The 6,680-nt window shown below is 40.6% G+C and overlaps 1 long non-coding RNA gene across 1 annotated transcript; it reads right to left on the bottom strand.

Annotated features, from left to right (window-relative positions):
• Positions 1-479: 479 nt before the first annotated feature.
• On the bottom strand, positions 480-5,823 carry LOC109926335. Its single transcript, XR_007261674.1, has 4 exons — positions 5,732-5,823; positions 5,551-5,642; positions 1,587-1,640; positions 480-614 (listed from the first exon to the last, which is right to left on the bottom strand). It is a non-coding gene; the product is annotated as an uncharacterized LOC109926335 (long non-coding RNA).
• Positions 5,824-6,680: the final 857 nt, after the last annotated feature.

Here is a 6,680-nt window from a genome sequence, read left to right as displayed (position 1 = left end):
TTGGAAATGAACCAATATCTACGCTCCTGTGTTCATCGAGCTCTACACCTCATTACCTCTTAAAAAAAAAAGGCTTTTTTTTTGCCAGTTGCATTTGAAAGAAAATAATGTGAACTGACAGAACATCAAATAAAAGACAATAACCTTGCACATATAAATATCACAGAGAAGTGTTTTACTCTAAATAACCTGAAATGGAGCGTAGATATTGGTTCATTTCCAATACATCACTACATTCGATTGAACTTATTTTCAACAGTATTTCCAGTGAAATTTATTTAAGAGTTTTAAGCCAGTTGGTTTAATTTAATGAAATTCTAGCCCTCATGAACAATACAGATCAAGTTCCTTTACATGTTTCTATACCATGTGACAGTAACATGGTACAAACTTTGCTGTGGTTTACAATGTTCCTCATTACAAATCTCCATATTTAAACTGGCTCCAGCCTTAAAAGCAAAAGTTCAATACTCACCAGAGCTGGGTACCGTGAGGTCTTCCTTTTGTCTCCATTTGCACACTCTACACAGACAATTTTACCAATTAGTTCATCATTTAATCGTCTTTCTTCATCATCTTCATCACTGGATGAAGATGACTCTTCTTCTTCAGGACTACAAAGAAATAAGACAACAGATCATGACTGATATTCTGTTCAACTGTGTCAAGTCCACAGGATGAAAAGATACAAATCACAGTCCACTTGCATGTATGACAAAAAATAAAGATATAGTACAATCTGAACATAAGGCATGTATGACAGCAGCTAAACACTGGGCACAAAAACAGAAGTCAGAAAGCTACCACATTTTCCATTGTGTTCAGTGTATTCTAACATTGAATAATTTTACTGGCAATGTGATTTGGAATAAAGGCAATTGACCCAAGCTCGATTTGCTTACATGCAGAAAGGAGCATGCTTGAAGATGGGTGTGTACAAAAGCAATTTTGGCTGATCATGTGCAGTTGGTCAGCAAAACCTCCATGTGATAGTGGAGAAGGGCTTTGTACTGAAGCAGATGCCAGACATTGAGTCTTGCTTGGATGGGCCGTCTTAAAAAGGCCAAGGATGTTCAGAGAACATGATTTGTATTGACGGCTTTCTTTCAATGTGCTTTGAGAGCAGTCAAAGAACAGCTGAGAATTTGCTAATAGGATTAGTGCTCCTCAGATTTCAGAAATTAAGTGCCTTGCTCATTAATTGTTTTCAGCTCAAATATCACATCTCCGATTTTAAAAGCACAAATGTTGTACCATTTTTGCTTACACTTGCAGCTTTAGACACTGCATTTATGTCTGATAGTTCTTTTTTGTGAAAATGAGCAGAACTTGTTAAAGTAAACCCTGAAAAATACACTTGTGATTATTTTTAGCATGACACAACCATGATGCTTTGACCATGCAGTAATTCACTCCAATATTTTAAAAAGCAGTCCAAAGACAAATATTTTGCATTCAATGAACATTTTATGATAATTCTAGAAACCACAGCAGAAGAACAAGGTGTAACACAGGTACATCTTTACCACAGTGACCCTTTGTGTCAGAGAACTCTGCACAATTTTCAAAATTAAATGTTTGTTTACCTTTTTAATTGAACAGGACGGTCACACTTTGAGCTGTTACTTTCAGGTTTATATCTGCATTTAATGACAAAGATTGATCTTTCAGAAATGGATTAGACATTAATCGTTTCCATATGATGGACAGAGCATTCCTGCAAGTCAGTGACTCTGGGATGTTTTTCAGGAGAGTTAATGCACATAATCCTAAAGTTCTGCATTTTCGATAGTGAAACAGAGAAAGAGCGAGAGGGAGGGCACAAGGGTGGCAATGGCGTAGGGTATTATCAATAGACTATTAGGTTTTAGAGTAGATTTGTAGCTCGGGTTGTGGATGTTGTGGTCGGTTGGCTCACCAAGCTGGTTCGTTGTTCTGCAGACGTTTTATTACGCTGCTGGGTAACATCATCAGTGCAACCTCTGATGAAGTGCTGTTGTATTTTCCCACCTGTCATTTAAATTCTGGTGTCCGTTAAGCTGGATTACCTCACTTCCGGTTATCCTTCGCAATGGAATGTATACGGGGTCTAGCTCTACGTGTTTATTGATGGCTTTCTTAGTGGAGTACCAGGCTTCTCGGAATTCCTGTGCTTGTCTCTGCTTTTCCTGTTCCATGATCCTGGTGTTGTCCCAATTGAATTGGTGGTTCTTGTTATCCATGTGGATAGAGATGAGTGAATATTGGTCGTGTCTTTTTGTAGTCAATTGATGATCGTGTATCCTTGTGGTTAATTTCCTTCCTGTTTGTCCAATGTAGTGTTTGTTGCAGTCTTTGCAGGGAATCTTGTATATGACATTGGTCCTGTCCATAGTGGGCAGTGGGTCTTTGGTCCGCGTGAGCAGTTGGCGTAGGGTTGATGCGGGTTTGTGCGCTACTCTGATGCCCAGTGGTTGTAGGAGCCTTGTGGTCAGTTCCGATGTGTTCTGATGTAAGGTAGGGTGATGAGTGTGTTGGGGCGTGTAGTATCTTCCTGGTGTGGTTTGTGTGATAGGCATCTTCTGACCCAGTTTTTCCGGTATCCATTGTCTTTGAATTCTTGGAAGAGGTACTCTTCTTCTCTTTGGTGTAGTTCTGTGCTGCTTTTACCTTTAACGGCCAAATATATGAACAGATCAACGGGATACCCATGGGATCACCTATCTCTGCACTAATAGCTGAAGCAGTAATGCAGAGACTTGAAAGTATGGCCCTTCTGCTAATCCAACCAAAACTACGGATACACTACGTGGACGACATCTTCATCATTATTAAACAGACCAAACTAGAGGAGACACACGAACTAATAAACAACACCCTCACTGGGATCAGATTCATCAGAGGAGAAGAACAAACAGCTCCCATTCCCGGACGTCATGGTGGAACGCAGGACCAATGGGGAAATGGTAACAAAGGTACACAGGAAAGCCACACACACTGATCAAGTACTGAATTTCAACAGCAACCACCCTAACACACACAAACGAAGTTGTGTGAGAACATTATTTAAATGGGCAACAACACACTGCAGCAGCACAGAGCTACGCCAAGGAGAAGAAGAGTACCTCTTCCAAGTATTCAAAGACAACAGATATCCGAAAAACTGGGTCAGAAGATGCCTTTCACACGAACGACACCAGGAAGATACGACACGCCCCGACACACTCATCACGCTACCTTACATCAGGAACACATCTGAACTGACCACAAGACTCCTACAACCACTGGGCATCAGAGTAGCACACAAATCCACATCAACCCTACGTCAACTGTTCACCCGGACCAAAGACCCACTGCCCACTATGGATAGGACCAATGTCATATGCAACATTCCCTGCAAAGACTGCGACAAACACTGCATTGGACACAGCACAAGGGTACACGAACATCAACTGGCAACAAAAAGACACGACCAGTGCTCACTCATCTCCATCCACATGGATAACAAGAACAACCAATTCGACTGGGACAACACCAGTATCCTGGGACAGGCAAAGCAGAGACAAGCATGGGAATTCCGAGAAGCCTGGTACTCCACTAGGAAAGCCATCAATAAACACAGAGCTAGACCCCGTATACATTCCATTGCGAAGGGAAACCGGAAGTGAGGTAATCCAGCTCAATGGACATCAGAGTTTAAATGACAGGCAGGAAAACACAACAGCGCTTCATCGGAGGCTGCAGTGATGATGATACCCAGCAGTGTAATGAAACGTCTGCGGAACAATGAACCAGCTCGGCGAGTCAACTGACCACAATAGCCTATAAATCCAGAGACTAAGTGGAATGTTCTGGGGACGTGAGCTTGAACCCTACTACAGCAGATGTTGGAAACTGAATTCAATTAAAAAAGTCTGGAATTAAGTGTCTGATGATAACCATGAAACCACTGTCAATTGTTGAGGGAGATAACAAAGGTAATGGAAGAGTTAAGTCAATGGATGTTGTTTATGTGGACTTCCAGAAGGCTTTTGATAAAGTTCCACACAAGACACTGTTAGCTAAAGGTAGAAACGCATGGAACTGAGGAATTGGTTGACTGGCAACAAACACAGAATTGGAATAATGGGTAAGTACTCAAATAGACAGTACGTGATTAGTGGTGTTCTGGAGGGATCTGTGTTAGTGCCTGAATTATTCACAATATTCATTAACGACTCGATGATGACATTACATTTGGGGTTTCAGGTGCATAGCTTTTTAAAATGCTATGAGCAAGTGCAGAAATTAGTCAAGGCAGCTAATGAAATGCTGGCCTTCATATCTATTAGGCTGGAGTATAGAAGTGCAGATGTTATGCTGCAGTTAGACAAAACCCTACTTAGGCCACACAGAGTATTAAGAGCAGATTTGAGCTGACACTTCACTACCTGCTGTATAATTAGGATGGTCAATAAAATTCTGGCCCATTCAGCAATGTCCACATCCCGGGAATGAATTTAAAAATTCTGACATCCCACAGCAGAACTGAGGAAGTGCTGCGCTGTTGGAGGTGCTATCTTGCAGATGCAACATTAAAATGAAGCCCTGCTTGTCCTCCCAGATGAACATAAGACCCCCACGGCACTATTTCACAGAAAAGGCAGGAGTTATCCCTCGTGTCCTGGCCTATATTTATCTCCACCTAACAACATTAATACAGCATCAGGTTGTTGAGTCAATCCGATTGACAGGAGTTTCCTACATGCAATCTGGCTGCCGCTTTTCCTGTAATACAACAGTGACTAAATCTGAAAGAAAGTACTTCAGTGGTTCAAAGCCCTTTGGGACATCTAGTTGTAGTTAAATGTGCTACATAATGGAGGACTTACTTCCTTTATACTGAACCTGATGCTGATACAGTATTAAGCTTTAGACCTGAATCAGTCTTTGACACGTTTGCATATCTTCATTCACTGCTGTACTATCCAAGCATGTAGTGGAAGTAAACTTTAAATGTGTACTCTCCTTTGATGTAAATACTATTACACTTGTAAAGGTGGTGGCCTTGCAGTGCCCCTGTTGTCGGGAGAGTGCAATTATCTTGACAAGTAACAAACTATTCATCTAAGTGAGCGCTCAGGAATTTATGATGGGGAAGTGTTAGTAGGATAAATTCATTGCTGTACTATTTTTGAATTGATAATAAGTTTAGAAAAATTGAATCACTATTTGAGGCATCTATATAAAGTTGGTCTTGTACTTGGCCCAAATGGTTTGATTATATGCATAGTCATTTCCACATTTGAGAGATCTGGTGAAAAAATGCACTAAATACTTCAGCGGTGAGAAAAATTTATTTTAAAAAATGTAAGCTTTGGGCAACAATGGAAAAGATTATCTCTTAACTCTAGCGAAAATAATTCTAATATTAAGTAAATCCTCTTGTAACAGGTAAACTAAAACTTTTCATCCAGATTAGGCTAAATAATTTGTAGAGATGTATAGAAATTTAAATATACACATGAAAATTCACTCTTAAAAAAGGTTGCAATATCTTGTGAGAGAAGTGCATCATAAATTATTACTCACAGTGGATTGGACCTTCTCCCCCGGTTAGATTTCTTTCCGATGACAGGGGTGCCAAAATGTTCTGGATTAGTAAGAGGCAACTGGTCAAGTGTCTAAAACATTAAGCAAAACACTGGTTATTGTATCCGTGGAAAACACAGGATAAAGTTGGCCATGGGTAATGCTTAATTCCTCCACTAACCTCACTCTCTGCAAAGTGTCTTTCCCCTTTCAAGCAGAGCGATGTCCGTCTCAAAGTTCTCTCATCGCCATCGTCAAAAACTGTAGACAAACACAGCATTGATCAAACTACCCACAAAAATGAATGATTCTACGGATGTCAGATTCATTTATGCAAATGTTGACGTTCACTCTTAATTCAGCCAGTCGCCATCTGGGACTTGAACACACAGGAATAGGTCTTTCAGCCCCTTTAGCCATTCAGTTAGATTATGGCTGATCTCTATCCTAAACCTATCTACCTGCCATGTAACCCTTGTCCTAGTCAAGCAGAAACCAATCAATCAATCTGACATTTAAAATCATTAATTGAGCTCACATTTATTTATTTTTGTGGCAGAAAGTTACACATTTCTACCACTATTCATGTGAACATGTTTTCTAACTTCTCTCCACAAGTAGCATGGCTTTGATTTAAATGTATAGCCCCTTTTTCTCAGCTCCCATACTAGCAATATATATCCAATTATCAGTTCCATCAGATTTTTTTTCAAAATCTTAAATGTTTCAACTAAATTACTCCCTACCCTCTATAGTCTATGGAAAGTAGTCTCTCTTCATAATTTTATCCTTGAAGTCCTGGAAACAGTCTAGTGAATCTTTGCTGCACAAGGTCAATATACAAGCAATCCCCTTAAATGTATCAGAGATAGTAGGAACTGCAGATGCTGGAGAATCCGAGACAACAAGGTGCAGGGCTGGATGAACACAGCAGGCCAAGCAGCATCATAGGAGCAGAGAGGCTGACGTTTCGGGCCTAGACCCTTCATCAGAAAAGGGGGAGGGGAAGGGGGTTTTGAAATAAATAGGGAGAGAGTGGGAGGCGGATAGAAGAGGGATAGAGGAGAGGATAGGTGGAGAGGAAACAAACAGGTCGAAGAGGCGGGGATGGAGCCAGGAAAGGTGAGTGT

This window comes from Rhincodon typus, unplaced genomic scaffold (assembly GCF_021869965.1).
Source record: "Rhincodon typus isolate 14 unplaced genomic scaffold, sRhiTyp1.1 hic_rhity00012396, whole genome shotgun sequence".
In the NCBI taxonomy this organism is placed as follows: Eukaryota; Metazoa; Chordata; class Chondrichthyes; order Orectolobiformes; family Rhincodontidae; genus Rhincodon; species Rhincodon typus.
Note: the sequence above shows the minus strand (reverse complement) of the source record. Positions and strands in the feature narration are given on the sequence as shown.